Source organism: Cavia porcellus, unplaced genomic scaffold (genome assembly GCF_034190915.1).
Source record: "Cavia porcellus strain 051 isolate PalLab524CR breed Dunkin Hartley unplaced genomic scaffold, mCavPor4.1 scaffold_37, whole genome shotgun sequence".
Lineage (NCBI taxonomy): Eukaryota > Metazoa > Chordata > Mammalia > Rodentia > Caviidae > Cavia > Cavia porcellus.
Window position 1 is genome coordinate 3,175,419 of NW_026947520.1, and position 17,791 is coordinate 3,193,209.

Sequence of the window (17,791 nt, forward strand, 5' to 3'; positions counted from 1 at the left end):
CACCCCTCTTGGTTTTTCAGAAATCTATCCTACATTGCCACTGCATGTTTCCTGACCTCTCCATGCTGACCACCCATTGGCGCTTTTCTCCATCGTACATTGCCACACACTGCCTATCCTAATTCAGGACTTACGATTCACACTACCACGTGATGTTTTTCTCACTCCTACTAGTGAATGGCCAGTTAGAAACCATTACAATGCGCACCACCTCGCGATGTTTTTCAGAAACCTATCCTACATTGCAAATGCATGTTTCCTGACCTACACATGCTGACGACCCCGTGGTGATTTTCTCCATCCTACATTGCCACTCACTTCCTATCCTAATTCAGGCCCTCGGATTCCCACCACCCCGTGATGTTTTTCTCACTCCAAATAGTGAATGGCCTGTTAGAAACCCTTACAATGCGCACCACCCCGCGATGTTTTTTAGAAACTTATGCTACGAGCCACTGCATGTTTCCTGACCTCCCCATGCTGACCACCCCGTGGCGCTTTTCTCCATCGTACATTGCCACACACTGCCTATCCTAATTCAGGCCCTTTGATTCACACTACAATGTGATGTTTTTCTCACTCCTACTAGTGTATGGCCTGTTAGAAACCCTAACAATGCGCACCACCCCTCTTGGTTTTTCAGAAACCTATCCTACAATGCCACTGCATGATTCCTGACCTCTCCATGCTGACCACCCCGTGGTGCTCTTCTCCATCGTACATTGCCACACACTGCCTATCCTAATTCAGGACTTATGATTCACACTACCACGTGATGTTTTTCTCACTCCTACTAGTGAATGGCCTGTTAGAAACCCTTACAATGCGCATCACCCCACGATGTTTTTTAGAAACCTATGCTACATTGCGACTGCATGTTTCCTGACCTCCCCATGCTGACCACCCCGTCGCGCTTATCTCCATCCTACATTGCCACTCACTGCCTATCCTAATTCAGCACCCGCGATTCACACCACCCCGTAATGTTTTTCTCACTCCTACTAGTGAATGGCCTGTTAGAAACCTTTACAATGCGCACCACCCCGCAATGTTTTTCAGAAACCTATACTACATTGCCACTGCATGTTTCCTGACCTTCCCATGCTGACCAGCCCGTGGCACTTTTCTCCTTCGTACATTGCCACACACTACCTATACTAATTCAGGCCCTCCGATTCACACTACACCGTGATGTTTTTCTCACTCCTACTAGTGAATGGCCTGTTAGAAACACTTACAATGCGCACCACCCCGCGAGGTTCTTCAGAATCCTATTCTACATTGCCACTGCATGTTGCCTGACCTCCCCATACTGACCACCCCGTGGTGCTTTTCTCCATCCTACATTGCCCCTCACTGCCTATTCTAATTCAGGCCCTCAGATTCACACCACCCCATAATGTTCTTCTCACTCCTACTAGTGAATGGCCGGTTAGAAACATTTACAATGCGCACCACCCCTCTTTGTTTTTCAGAAACCTATCCTACATTGCCAGTGCATGTTTCCTGACCTCCCCATGCTGAACACCCTGTGGTGCTTTTCTCCATGCTACATTGCCACTCACTGCCTATCCTAACGCAGACGCTCCTATTCGCACCACCCCGTAATGTTTTTCTCACTCCTACTAGCGAATGTCCTGTTAGAAACCCTTACAATGCGCACCACCCCGTAATGTTTTTCAGAAACCTATCCTACATTGCCACTGCATGTTTCCTGACCTCCCCATGCTGACCACCCCGTGGCGCTTTTCTCCATCGTACATTGCCACACACTGCTTATCCTAATTCAGGCCCTTTGATTCATACTACCACGTGATGTTTTTCTCACTCCTACTAGTGAATGGCCTGTTAGAAACCCTTACAATGCGCACCACCCCGTGATGTTTTTCAGAAACCTATCCTACATTTGCCACTGCATGTTTCCGGACCTGCCCATAATTACTACCCCGGGGTGCTTTTCTCCATCCCACATTGCCACTCACTGCCTATCCTAATTCAGGCCCTCTGATTCACACCACCCCATGATGTTTTTCTCACTACTACTAGTGAATGACGTGTTACAAACACAGTGCCCACCACCACGCGATGTTTGTCACAAACCTATCCTACATTGCCACTGCATGTTTCCTGATCTCCCCATGCTGACCAACCCGTGGTGCTTGCCTCCATCCTACATTGCCCATCATTGCCTATACTAATTCAGACCCTCCGATTTGCACCACCCCGTGATGTTCTTCTCACTCCAACTAGTGAATTGCCTATTAGAAACACTTACAATGCGCACCACCCCACAATGTTTCTTAGAAACCTATCCTACATTGCCACTGCATGTTTCCTGACCTCCCCATGATGACCACCCCGTGGTGCTTTTCTTCATCCTACATTGCCACTCACTGCCTATCCTAATTCAGACCCTCCGATTCGCACCGCCCCGTGATGTTTTTCTCTCTCCTACTAGTAAATGGCCTGTTAGAAACAATAACAATGCGCACCACCCCGCAATGTTTTTCAGAAAACTATCCGACATTTCCACTGCATCTTTCCGGACCTCCACATGCTTACCACCCCGTGGCGCTTTTCTCTTTCGTACATTGCCAAACACTGCCTATACTATTTCAGGCCCTCCGATTCACACTACACCGTGATGTTTTTCTCACTCCTACTAGAGAATGGCCTGTTAGAAACCCTTACAATGCGCACCACTCTGCGAGGTTCTTCAGAATCCTATTCTACATTGCCAATGCATGTTGCCTGACATGCCCATGCTGACCACCCCGTGGTGCTTTTCTCCATCCTACATTGCCCCTCACTGCCTATTCTAATTCAGGCCCTCAGATTCACACCACCCCATAATGTTCTTCTCAGTCCTCCTAGTGAATGGCCTGTTAGAAACATTTACCATGCGCACCACCCCTCTTTGTTTTTCAGAAACCTATCCTACATTGCCACTGCATGTTTCCTGACCTCCCCATGCTGACCACCCCGTGGCGCTTTATTTCATCATACATTGCCTCTCACTGCCTATCCTAATGCAGACGCTCTGATTCGCATCACCCCGTGATGTTTTTCTCACTCCTACTAGTGAATGGCCTATTAGAAACCCTTACAATGTGCACCACCCCGCGATGTTTTTCAGAAATCTGTCCTACATTGCCACTGCATTTTTCCTGACCTCCCCATGCTGACCACACCTTGTCGCTTTTCTCCATCCTTCATTGCCACTGACTGCCTATCCTATTTCAGGCCCACCGATTCACACCACCCCGTGATGTTTTTCTCACTCCTACTAGTGAATGGCGGGTTAGAAACTTTACAATGCGCACCACCCCTCTTGGTTTTTTAGAAACCTGTCCTACATTGCCACTGCATGTTTCCTGACCTGTCCATGCTGACCACCCCGTGGCGCTTTTCTAAATCGTGCATTGCCACACACTGCCTATCCTAATTCAGGACTTACGATTCACACTACCACGTGATGTTTTTCTCACTCCTACTAGTGAATGGCCAGTTAGAAACGTTACAATGCGCACCACCTCGCGATGTTTTTCAGAAACCTATCCTACATTGCAAATGCATGTTTCCTGACCTACACATACTGACGACCCCGTGGTCATTTTCTTCATCCTACATTGCCACTCACTGCCTATCCTAATTCAGGCCCTCCGATTCACACCACCCCGTGATGTTTTTCTCACACCAAATAGTGAATGGCCTGTTAGAAACCCTTACAATGGGCACCACCCCGCGATGTTTTTTAGAAACTTATGCTACATTTCCACTCCATGTTTCCTGACCTCCCCATGCTGACAACCCCGTAGCGCTTTTCTCCATCGTACATTGCCACACACTGCCTATCCTAATTCAGGCCCTTTGATTCACACTACCACGTGATGTTTTTCTCACTCCTACTAGGGTATGGCCTGTTAGAAACCCTTACAATGCGCACCACCCCTCTTGGTTTTTCAGAAACCTATCCTACATTGCCACTGCATGTTTCCTGACCTCTCCATGCTGACCAACCCGTGGCACTCTTCTCCATCGTGCATTGCCACACACTGCCTATCCTAATTCAAGACTTACGATTCACACTACCACGTGATGTTTTTCTCACTCGTAATAGTGAATGGCCTGTTAGAAACCCTTACAATGCGCACCACCTCGCGATGTTTTTCAGAAACCTATCCTACATTGCCCCTGCATGTTTCCTGACCTGCCCATGCTGACCACCCCGTGGTGCTATTCTCGATCCTACATTGCCGCTCACAGCCTATCCTAATTCAGGCCCTCCGATTCACACCACCCCGTGATGTTTTTCTCACTCCAATTAGTGAATGGCCTGTTAGAAACCCTTACAATGCGCATGACCCCGCGATGTTTTGTAGAAACTTATGCTACATTGCGACTGCATGTTTCCTGACCTCCCCATGCTGACCACCCCGTCGCGCTTATCTCCATCCTACATTGCCACTCACTGCCTATCCTAATTCAGCCCCCGCGATTCACACCACCCCGTAATGTTTTTCTCCCTCCTACTAGTGAATGGCCTGTTAGAAACACTTATAATGCGCACCACCCCGCAATGTTTTTCAGAAACCTATCGTACATTGCCACTGCATGTTTCCTGACATCCCCATGCTGACCAGCCCGTGGCACTTCTCTCCTTCGTACATTGCCACACACTACCTATACTATTTCAGGCCCTCCGATTCACACTACAATGTGATGTTTTTCTCACTCCTACTAGTGAATGGCCTGTTAGAAACCCTTACAATGCGCACCACCCCGCGATGTTTTTCAGAAATCTGTCCTACATTGCCACTGCATTTTTCCTGACCTCCCCATGCTGACCACACCTTGTCGCTTTTCTCCATCCTTCATTGCCACTGACTGCCTATCCTATTTCAAGCCCACCGATTCACACCACCCCGTGATGTTTTTCTCACTCCTACTAGTGAATGGTGGGTTAGAAACTTTACAATGAGCACCACCCCTCTTGGTTTTTTAGAAACCTGTCCTACATTGCCACTGCATGTTTCCTGACCTCTCCATGCTGACCACCCCGTGGCGCTTTTCTAAATCGTGCATTGCCACACACTGCCTATCCTAATTCAGGACTTACGATTCACACTACCACGTGATGTTTTTCTCACTCCTACTAGTGAATGGACAGTTAGAAACCGTTACAATGCGCACCACCTCGCGATGTTTTTCAGAAACCTATCCTACATTGCAAATGCATGTTTCCTGATCTACACATACTGACGACACCATGGTCATTTTCTTCATCCTACATTGCCACTCACTGCCTATCCTAATTCAGGCCCTCCGATTCACACCACCCCGTGATATTTTTCTCACACCAAATAGTGAATGGCCTGTTAGAAACCCTTACAATGGGCACCACCCCGCGATGTTTTTTAGAAACTTATGCTACATTTCCACTGCATGTTTCCTGACCTCCCCATGCTGACAACCCCGTGGCGCTTTTCTCCATCGTACATTGCCACACACTGCCTATCCTAATTCAGGCCCTTTGATTCACACTACCACGTGATGTTTTTCTCACTCCTACTAGTGTATGGCCTGTTAGAAACCCTTACAATGCGCACCACCCCTCTTGGTTTTTCAGAAACCTATCCTACATTGCCACTGCATGTTTCCTGACCTCTCCATGCTGACCAACCCGTGGCACTCTTCTCCATCGTGCATTGCCACACACTGCCTATCCTAATTCAGGACTTACGATTCACACTACCACGTGATGTTTTTCTCACTCGTACTAGTGAATGGCCTGTTAGAAACCCTTACAATGCGCACCACCTCGCGATGTTTTTCAGAAACCTATCCTACATTTCCCCTGCATGTTTCCTGACCTGCCCATGCTGACCACCCCGTGGTGCTATTCTCCATCCTACATTGCCGCTCACAGCCTATCCTAATTCAGGCCCTCCGATTCACACCACCCCGTGATGTTTTTCTCACTCCAATTAGTGAATGGCCTGTTAGAAACCCTTACAATGCGCATGACCCCGCGATGTTTTGTAGAAACTTATGCTACATTGCGACTGCATGTTTCCTGACCTCCCCATGCTGACCACCCCGTCGCGCTTATCTCCATCCTACATTGCCACTCACTGCCTATCCTAATTTAGCCCCCTCGATTCACACCACCCCGTAATGTTTTTCTCAGTCCTACTAGTGAATATCCTGTTAGAAACACTTATAATGCGCACCACCCCGCAATGTTTTTCAGAAACCTATCGTACATTGCCACTGCATGTTTCCTGACCGCCCCATGCTGACCAGCCCGTGGCACTTTTCTCCTTCGTACATTGCCACACACTACCTATACTATTTCAGGCCCTCTGATTCACACTACACCGTGATGTTTTTCTCACTCCTACTAGAGAATGGCCTGTTAGAAACACTTACAATGCGCACCACCCCACGAGGTTCTTCAGAATCCTATTCTACATTGCCACTGCATGTTGCCTGACCTCCCCATTCTGATCACCCCAGGGTGCTTTTCTCCATCCTTCATTGCCCCTCACTGCCTATTCTAATTCAGGCCCTCAGATTCACACCACCCCATAATGTTCTTCTCACTCCTACTAGTGAATGGCCGGTTAGAAACATTTACAATGCGCACCACCCCTCTTTGTTTTTCAGAAACCTATACTACATTGCCAGTGCATGTTTCCTGACCTCCGCATGCTGACCACCCCATGGCGCTTTTCTCCATCGTACATTGCCCCTCACTGCCTATTCTAATTCAGGCCCTCCGATACACACCACCCCATGATGTTTTTCTCACTCCTACTAGTGAATGGCCTGTTAGAAACAGTTACAATGCGCACGACCGTGCGATGTTTTTTAGAAACTTATGCTACATTGCCACGGCATGTTTCCTGACCTCAGCATGCTGACCACCCCGTCGTGCTTGTCTCCATGCTACATTGCCACTCACTGTCTATCCTAATTCAGGCCCTTTGATTCACACTACCACGTGATGTTTTTATCACTCCGACTAGTGAATGGCCCGTTAGAATCCGTTACAATGCCCACCACCTCGCGATGTTTTTCATAAACCTATCCTACATTGCCACTGCATGTTTCCTGACCTACCCATGCTGACCACCCCGTGGTGATTTTCTCCATCCTACATTGCCACTCACTGGCTATCCTAATTCAGGCCCTCCGATTCACACCACCCCGTGATGTTTTTCTCACTCCAAATAGTGAATGGCCTGTTAGAAACCCTTACAATGCACACCACCCGCGATGTTTTTTAGACACTTATGCTACATTGCCCCTGCATGTTTCCTGACCTCCCCATGCTGACCACCCCTTCGCGCTTTTCTCTATCCTACATTGCCACTCACTGCCTATCCTAATTCATTCCTTGCGATTCAGACCACGCCGTAATGTTTTTCTCACTCCTACTAGTGAATGGCCTGTTAGAAACCCTTACAATGCGCACCACCACGGGATGTTTTTCACAAACCTATCCTACATTGCCTCTGCATGTTTCCTGACCTCCCCATGCTGACCACCCCGTGGCGCTTTTCTCCATCGTACATTGCCACACACTGCTTATCCTAATTCAGGCCCTTTGATTCATACTACCACGTGATGTTTTTCTCACTCCTACTAGTGAATGGCCTGTTAGAAACCCTTACAAAGCGCACCACCCCGTGATGTTTTTCAGAAACCTATCTTACATTTGCCACTGCATGTTTCCGGACCTGCCCATAATTACCACCCCGGGGTGCTTTTCTCCATCCCACATTGCCACTCACTGCCTATACTAATTCAGGCCCTCTGATTCACACGACCCCATGATGTTTTTTTCACTACTACTAGTGAATGACGTGTTACAAACACTTACAGTGCCCACCACCACACGATGTTTGTCACAAACCTATCCTACATTGCCACTCCATGTTTCCTGGTCTCCCCATCCTGACCAACCCGTGGTGCTTTCCTCCATCCTACATTGCCCATCATTGCCTATACTAATTCAGACCCTCCGATTTACACCACCCCATGATGTTCTTCTCACTCCAACTAGTGAATTGCCTATTAGAAACACTTACAATGCGCACCACCCCATGATGTTTTTCAGAAACCCATCCTACATTGCCACTGCATGTTTCCTGACCTCCCCATGCTGACCACCCCGTGGTGCTATTCTCCATCCTACATTGCCGCTCACAGCCTATCCTAATTCAGGCCCTCGATTTCACACCACCCCGTGATGTTTTTCTCACTCCAAATAGTGAATGGCCTGTTAGAAACCCTTACAATGCGCACTACCCCGCAATGTTTTTCAGAAACCTATCCTACATTGCCACTACATGTTTCCTGACATGCCCATGCTGACCATCCCGTGGCGCTTTTCTCTTTCGTACATTGCCAAACACTGCCTATACTATTTCAGGCCCTCCGATTCACACTACACCGTGAGGTTTTTCTCACTCCTACTAGAGAATGGCCTGTTAGAAACACTTACAATGCGCACCACCCTGCGAGGTTCTTCAGAATCCTATTCTACATTGCCACTGCATGTTGCCTGACATGCCCATGCTGACCACCCCATGGTGCTTTTCTCCATCCTTCATTGCCCCTCACTGCCTATTCTAATTCAGGCCCTCAGATTCACACCACCCCATAATGTTCTTCTCACTCCTACTAGTGAATGGCCGGTTAGAAACATTTACAATGCGCACCACCCCTCTTTGTTTTTCAGAAACCTATCCTACATTGCCAGTGCATGTTTCCTGACCTCCGCATGCTGACCACCCCATGGCGCTTTTCTCCATCGTACATTGCCCCTCACTGCCTATCCTAATTCAGCCCCTCCGATTCACACCACCCCGTGAATTTTTTCTCACTACTACTAGTGAATGGCATGTTACAAACACTTACAATGCCAACCACCACGCGATGTTTGTCACAAACCTATCCCACATTGCCACTGCATGTTTCCTGATCTCCCCATGCTGACCAACCCGTGGTGCTTGCCTCCATCCTACATTGCCACTCACTGCCTATCCTAATTCAGACCCTCGGATTCACACCATCCCGTGATGCTTTTCTCACTCCTACTAGTGACTGGCCTGTTAGAAACACTTACAATGCGCACCACCCGGCAATGTTTTTCAGGAACCTATCCTACATTGCCCCTGCATGTTTCCTGACCTCCCCATGCTGACCACCCCGTGGTGCTTTTCTCCATCCTACATTGCCACTCACTGGCTACACTAATTCAGCCCTTCTGATTCACACCACCCCGTGATGTTTTTCTCACTCTTACTAATGAATGGCCTGTTGGAAAACCTTACAATGCGCACCACGCCGCGATGTTCTTCAGAAACCTATTCTACATTGCCACTACATGTTGCCTGACCTCCCCATGCTGACCAACCCGTGTTGCTTTTCTCCATCCTACATTGCCCCTCACTGCCTATTCTAATTCAGGCCCTCCGATACACACCACCCCATGATGTTTTTCTCACTCCTACTAGTGAATGGCCTGTTAGAAACAGTTACAATGCGCAACACCGTGCGATGTTTTTTAGAAACTTATGCTACATTGCCACGGCATGTTTCCTGACCTCAGCATGCTGACCACCCCGTCGTGCTTGTCTCCATGCTACATTGCCACTCACTGTCTATCCTAATTCAGGCCCTTTGATTCACACTACCTCGTGATGTTTTTATCACTCTGACTAGTGAATGGCCCGTTAGAATCCGTTACAATGCCCACCACCTCGCGATGTTTTTCATAAACCTATCCTACATTGCCACTGCATGTTTCCTGACCTACCCATGCTGACGACCCCGTGGTGATTTTCTCCATCCTACATTGCCACTCACTGGCTATCCTAATTCAGGCCCTCCGATTCACACCACCCCGTGATGTTTTTCTCACTCCAAATAGTGAATGGCCTGTTAGAAACCCTTACAATGCGCACCACCCGCGATGTTTTTTAGACACTTATGCTACATTGCCACTGCATGTTTCCTGACCTCCCCATGCTGACCACCCCTTCGTGCTTTTCTCTATCCCACATTGCCACTCACTGCCTATCCTAATTCAGCCCTTGCGATTCAGACCACGCCGTAATGTTTTTCTCACTCCTACTAGTGAATGGCCTGTTAGAAACCCTTACAATGCGCACCACCCCGCGATGTTTTTCACAAACCTATCCTACATTGCCTCTGCATGTTTCCTGACCTCCCCATGGTGACCACCCCGTGGCGCTTTTCTCCATCGTACATTGCCACACACTGCTTATCCTAATTCAGGCCCTTTGATTCATACTACCACGTGATGTTTTTCTCACTCCTACTAGTGAATGGCCTGTTAGAAACCCTTACAAAGCGCACCACCCCGTGATGTTTTTCAGAAACCTATCCTACATTTGCCACTGCATGTTTCCGGACCTGCCCATAATTACCACCCCGGGGTGCTTTTCTCCATCCCACATTGCCACTCACTGCCTATACTAATTCAAACCCTCTGATTCACACGACCCCATGATGTTTTTTTCACTACTACTAGTGAATGACGTGTTACAAACACTTACAGTGCCCACCACCACGCGATGTTTGTCACAAACCTATCCTACATTGCCACTCCATGTTTCCTGGTCTCCCCATCCTGACCAACCCGTGGTGCTTGCCTCCATCCTACATTGCCCATCATTGCCTATACTAATTCAGACCCTCCGATTTACACCACCCCATGATGTTCTTCTCACTCCAACTAGTGAATTGCCTATTAGAAACACTTACAATGCGCACCACCCCATGATGTTTTTCAGAAACCCATCCTACATTGCCACTGCATGTTTCCTGACCTCCCCATGCTGACCACCCCGTGGTGCTATTCTCCATCCTACATTGCCGCTCACAGCCTATCCTAATTCAGGCCCTCCATTTCACACCACCCCGTGATGTTTTTCTCACTCCAAATAGTGAATGGCCTGTTAGAAACCCTTACAATGCGCACCACCCCGCAATGTTTTCCAGAAACCTATCCTACATTGCCACTGCATGTTTCCTGACCTGCCCATGCTGACCATCCCGTGGCGCTTTTCTCTTTCGTACATTGCCAAACACTGCCTATACTATTTCAGGCCCTCCGATTCACACTACACCGTGATGTTATTCTCACTCCTACTAGAGAATGGCCTGTTAGAAACCCTTACAATGCGCACCACCCTGCGAGGTTCTTCAGAATCCTATTCTACATTGCCACTGCATGTTGCCTGACATGCCCATGCTGACCACCCCGTGGTGCTTTTCTCCATCCTACATTGCCCCTCACTGCCTATTCTAATTCAGGCCCTCAGATTCACACCACCCCATAATGTTCTTCTCAGTCCTCCTAGTGAATGGCCTGTTAGAAACATTTACCATGCGCACCACCCCTCTTTGTTTTTCAGAAACCTATCCTACATTGCCACTGCATGTTTCCTGACCTCCCCATGCTGACCACCCCGTGGCGCTTTATTTCATCGTACATTGCCTCTCACTGCCTATCCTAATGCAGACGCTGTGATTCGCACCACCCCGTGATGTTTTTCTCACTCCTACTAGTGAATGGCCTGTTAGAAACCCTTACAATGCGCACCACCCCGCGATGTTTTTCAGAAATCTGTCCTACATTGCCACTGCATTTTTCCTGACCTCCCCATGCTGACCACACCTTGTCGCTTTTCTCCATCCTTCATTGCCACTGACTGCCTATCCTATTTCAGGCCCACCGATTCACACCACCCCGTGATGTTTTTCTCACTCCTACTAGTGAATGGTGGGTTAGAAACTTTACAATGAGCACCACCCCTCTTGGTTTTTTAGAAACCTGTCCTACATTGCCACTGCATGTTTCCTGACCTCTCCATGCTGACCACCCCGTGGCGCTTTTCTAAATCGTGCATTGCCACACACTGCCTATCCTAATTCAGGACTTACGATTCACACTACCACGTGATGTTTTTCTCACTCCTACTAGTGAATGGCCAGTTAGAAACCGTTACAATGCGCACCACCTCGCGATGTTTTTCAGAAACCTATCCTACATTGCAAATGCATGTTTCCTGACCTACACATACTGACGACCCCGTGGTCATTTTCTTCATCCTACATTGCCACTCACTGCCTATCCTAATTCAGGCCCTCCGATTCACACCACCCCGTGATGTTTTTCTCACACCAAATAGTGAATGGCCTGTTAGAAACCCTTACAATGGGCACCACCCCGCGATGTTTTTTAGAAACTTATGCTACATTTCCACGGCATGTTTCCTGACCTCCCCATGCTGACAACCCCGTGGCGCTTTTCTCCATCTTACATTGCCACTCACTGGCTACACTAATTCAGCCCTTCTGATTCACACCACCCCGTGATGTTTTTCTCACTCTTACTAATGAATGGCCTGTTGGAAATCCTTACAATGCGCACCACGCCGCGATGTTCTTCAGAAACCTATTCTACATTGCCACTACATGTTGCCTGACCTCCCCATGCTGACCAACCCGTGTTGCTTTTCTCCATCCTACATTGCCCCTCACTGCCTATTCTAATTCAGGCCCTCCGATACACACCACCCCATGATGTTTTTCTCACTCCTACTAGTGAATGTCCTGTTAGAAACAGTTACAATGCGCACGACCGTGCGATGTTTTTTAGAAACTTATGCTACATTGCCACGGCATGTTTCCTGACCTCAGCATGCTGACCACCCCGTCGTGCTTGTCTCCATGCTACATTGCCACTCACTGTCTATCCTAATTCAGGCCCTTTGATTCACACTACCACGTGATGCTTTTATCACTCCGACTAGTGAATGGCCCGTTAGAATCCGTTACAATGCCCACCACCTCGCGATGTTTTTCATAAACCTATCCTACATTGCCACTGTATGTTTCCTGACCTACCCATGCTGACCACCCCGTGGTGATTTTCTCCATCCTATATTGCCACTCACTGGCTATCCTAATTCAGGCCCTCCGATTCACACCACCCCGTGATGTTTTTCTCACTCCAAATAGTGAATGGCCTTTTAGAAAGCCTTACAATGCACACCACCCGCGATGTTTTTTAGACACTTATGCTACATTGCCCCTGCATGTTTCCTGACCTCCCCATGCTGACCACCCCTTCGCGCTTTTCTCTATCCTACATTGCCACTCACTGCCTATCCTAATTCATCCCTTGCGATTCAGACCACGCCGTAATGTTTTTCTCACTCCTACTAGTGAATGGGCTGTTAGAAACCCTTACAATGCGCACCACCACGGGATGTTTTTCACAAACCTATCCTACATTGCCTCTGCATGTTTCCTGACCTCCCCATGCTCACCACCCCGTGGCGCTTTTCTCCATCGTACATTGCCACACACTGCTTATCCTAATTCAGGCCCTTTGATTCATACTACCACGTGATGTTTTTCTCACTCCTACTAGTGAATGGCCTGTTAGAAACCCTTACAAAGCGCACCACCCCGTGATGTTTTTCAGAAACCTATCTTACATTTGCCACTGCAATTTTCCGGACCTGCCCATAATTACCACCCCGGGGTGCTTTTCTCCATCCCACATTGCCACTCACTGCCTATACTAATTCAGCCCCTCTGATTAACACGACCCCATGATGTTTTTTTCACTACTACTAGTGAATGACGTGTTACAAACACTTACAGTGCCCACCACCACGCGATGTTTGTCACAAACCTATCCTACATTGCCACTCCATGTTTCCTGGTCTCCCCATCCTGACCAACCCGTGGTGCTTGCCTCCATCCTACATTGCCCATCATTGCCTATACTAATTCAGACCCTCCGATTTACACCACCCCATGATGTTCTTCTCACTCCAACTAGTGAATTGCCTATTAGAAACACTTACAATGCGCACCACCCCATGATGTTTTTCAGAAACCCATCCTACATTGCCACTGCATGTTTCCTGACCTCCCCATGCTGACCACCCCGTGGTGCTATTCTCCATCCTACATTGCCGCTCACAGCCTATCCTAATTCAGGCCCTCCATTTCACACCACCCCGTGATGTTTTTCTCACTCCAAATAGTGAATGGCCTGTTAGAAACCCTTACAATGCGCACCACCCCGCAATGTTTTTCAGAAACCTATCCTACATTGCCACTGCATGTTTCCTGACCTGCCCATGCTGACCATCCCATGGCGCTTTTCTCTTTCGTACATTGCCAAAAACTGCCTATACTATTTCAGGCCCTCCGATTCACACTACACCGTGATGTTTTTCTCACTCCTACTAGAGAATGGCCTGTTAGAAACCCTTACAATGCGCACCACCCTGCGAGGTTCTTCAGAATCCTATTCTACATTGCCACTGCATGTTGCCTGACATGCCCATGCTGACCACCCCATGGTGCTTTTCTCCATCCTTCATTGCCCCTCACTGCCTATTCTAATTCAGGCCCTCAGATTCACACCACCCCATAATGTTCTTCTCACTCCTACTAGTGAATGGCCGGTTAGAAACATTTACAATGCGCACCACCCCTCTTTGTTTTTCAGAAACCTATCCTACATTGCCAGTGCATGTTTCCTGACCTCCGCATGCTGACCACCCCATGGCGCTTTTCTCCATCGTACATTGCCCCTCACTGCCTATCCTAATTCAGCCCCTCCGATTCACACCAACCCGTGAATTTTTTCTCACTACTACTAGTGAATGGCATGTTACAAACACTTACAATGCCAACCACCACGCAATGTTTGTCACAAACCTATCCCACATTGCCACTGCATGTTTCCTGATCTCCCCATGCTGACCAACCCGTGGTGCTTGCCTCCATCCTACATTGCCACTCACTGCCTATCCTAATTCAGACCCTCGGATTCACACCATCCCGTGATGCTTTTCTCACTCCTACTAGTGACTGGCCTGTTAGAAACACTTACAATGCGCACCACCCGGCAATGTTTTTCAGGAACCTATCCTACATTGCCCCTGCATGTTTCCTGACCTCCCCATGCTGACCACCCCGTGGTGCTTTTCTCCATCCCACATTGCCACTCACTGGCTACACTAATTCAGCCCTTCTGATTCACACCACCCCGTGATGTTTTTCTCACTCTTACTAATGAATGGCCTGTTGGAAATCCTTACAATGCGCACCACGCCGCGATGTTCTTCAGAAACCTATTCTACATTGCCACTACATGTTGCCTGACCTCCCCATGCTGACCAACCCGTGTTGCTTTTCTCCATCCTACATTGCCCCTCACTGCCTATTCTAATTCAGGCCCTCCGATACACACCACCCCATGATGTTTTTCTCACTCCTACTAGTGAATGGCCTGTTAGAAACGGTTACAATGCGCACGACCGTGCGATGTTTTTTAGAAACTTATGCTACATTGCCACGGCATGTTTCCTGACCTCAGCATGCTGACCACCCCGTCGTGCTTGTCTCCATGCTACATTGCCACTCACTGTCTATCCTAATTCAGGCCCTTTGATTCACACTACCTCGTGATGTTTTTATCACTCCGACTAGTGAATGGCCCGTTAGAATCCGTTACAATGCCCACCACCTCGCGATGTTTTTCATAAACCTATCCTACATTGCCACTGCATGTTTCCTGACCTCCGCATGCTGACCACCCCATGGCGCTTTTCTCCATCGTACATTGCCACTCACTGCCTATCCTAATTCAGCCCCTCCGATTCACACCACCCCGTGAATTTTTTCTCACTACTACTAGTGAATGGCGTGATACAAACACTTACAATGCCAACCACCACGCGATGTTTGTCACAAACCTATCCCAAATTGCCACTGCATGTTTCCTAATCACCCCATGCTGACCAACCCGTGGTGCTTGCCTCCATCCTACATTGCCAGTCACTGCCTATCCTAATTCAGACCCTCGGATTCACACCATCCCGTGATGTTTTTCTCACTCCTACTAGTGACTGGCCTGTTAGAAACACTTACAATGCGCACCACCCCGCGATGTTTTTCAGGAACCTATCCTACATTGCCCCTGCATGTTTCCTGACCTCCCCATGCTGACCACCCCGTGGTGCTTTTCTCCATCCTACATTGCCACTCACTGGCTATCCTAATTCAGCCCTTCTGATTCACACCACCCCGTGATGTTTTTCTCACTCTTACTAATGAATGGCCTGTTGGAAATCCTTACAATGCGCAACACCCCGCGATGTTCTTCAGAAAACTATTCTACATTGCCACTACATGTTGCCTGACCTCCACATGCTGACCACCCCGTGTTGCTTTTCTCCATCCTACATTGCCCCTCACTGCCTATTCTAATTCAGGCCCTCCGATACACACCACCCCATGATGTTTTTCTCACTCCTACTAGTGAATGGCCTGTTAGAAACCCTTACAATGCGCACGACCCCGCGATGTTTTTCAGAAATCTGTCCTACATTGCCACTGCATGTTTGCTGACCTCCCCATGCTGACCACCCCTTGGCGCTTTTCTCCATCCTTCATTGCCACTCACTGCCTATTCTATTTCAGGCCCACCGATTCACACCACCCCGTGATGTTTTTCTCACTCCTACTAGTGAATGGCGGGTTAGAAACTTTACAATGTGCACCACCCCTCTTGGTTTTTTAGAATCCTATCCTACATTGCGACTGCATGTTTCCTGACATCTCCATGCTGACCACCCCGTGGCGCTTTTCTCCATCGTGCATTGCCACACATAGCCTATCCTAATTCAGGACTTACGATTCACACTACCACGTGATCTTTTTCTCACTCCTACTAGTGAATGGCCAGTTAGAAACCGTTACAATGCGCACCACCTCGCGATGTTTTTCAGAAACCTATACTACATTGCAAATGGATGTTTCCTGACCTACACATGCTGACGACCCCGTGGTCATTTTCTTCATCCTACATTGCCACTCACTGCCTATCCTAATTCAGGCCCTCCGATTCACACCACCCCGTGATGTTTTTCTCACTCCAAATAGTGAATGGCCTGTTAGAAACCCTTACAATGCGCACCACCCCGCGATGTTTTTTAGAAACTTATGCTACATTTCCACTGCATGTTTCCTGACCTCCCCATGCTGACAACCCCGTGGCGCTTTTCTCCATCGTACATTGCCACACACTGCCTATCCTAATTCAGGCCCTTTGATTCACACTACCACGTGATGTTTTTCTCACTCCTACTAGTGTATGTCCTGTTAGAAACCCTTACAATGCGCACCACCCCTCTTGGTTTTTCAGAAACCTATCCTACATTGCCACTGCATGTTTCCTGACCTCTCCATGCTGACCACCCCGTGGCGCTCTTCTCCATCGTGCATTGCCACACACTGCCTATCCTAATTCAGGACTTACGATTCACACTACCACGTGATGTTTTTCTCACTCCTACTAGTGAATGGCCTGTTAGAAACCCTTACAATGCACACCACCTCGCAATGTTTTTCAGAAACCTATCCTACATTGCCCCTGCATGTTTCCTGACCTGCCCATGCTGACCACCCCGTGGTGCTATTCTCCATCCTACATTGCCGCTCACAGCCTATCCTAATTCAGGCCCTCCGATTCACACCACCCCGTGATGTTTTTCTCACTCCAAATAGTGAATGGCGTGTTAGAAACCCTTACAATGCGCATGACCCCGCGATGTTTTGTAGAAACTTATGCTACATTGCGACTGCATGTTTCCTGACCTCCCCATGCTGACCACCCCGTCGCGCTTATCTCCATCCTACATTGCCACTCTCTGCCTATCCT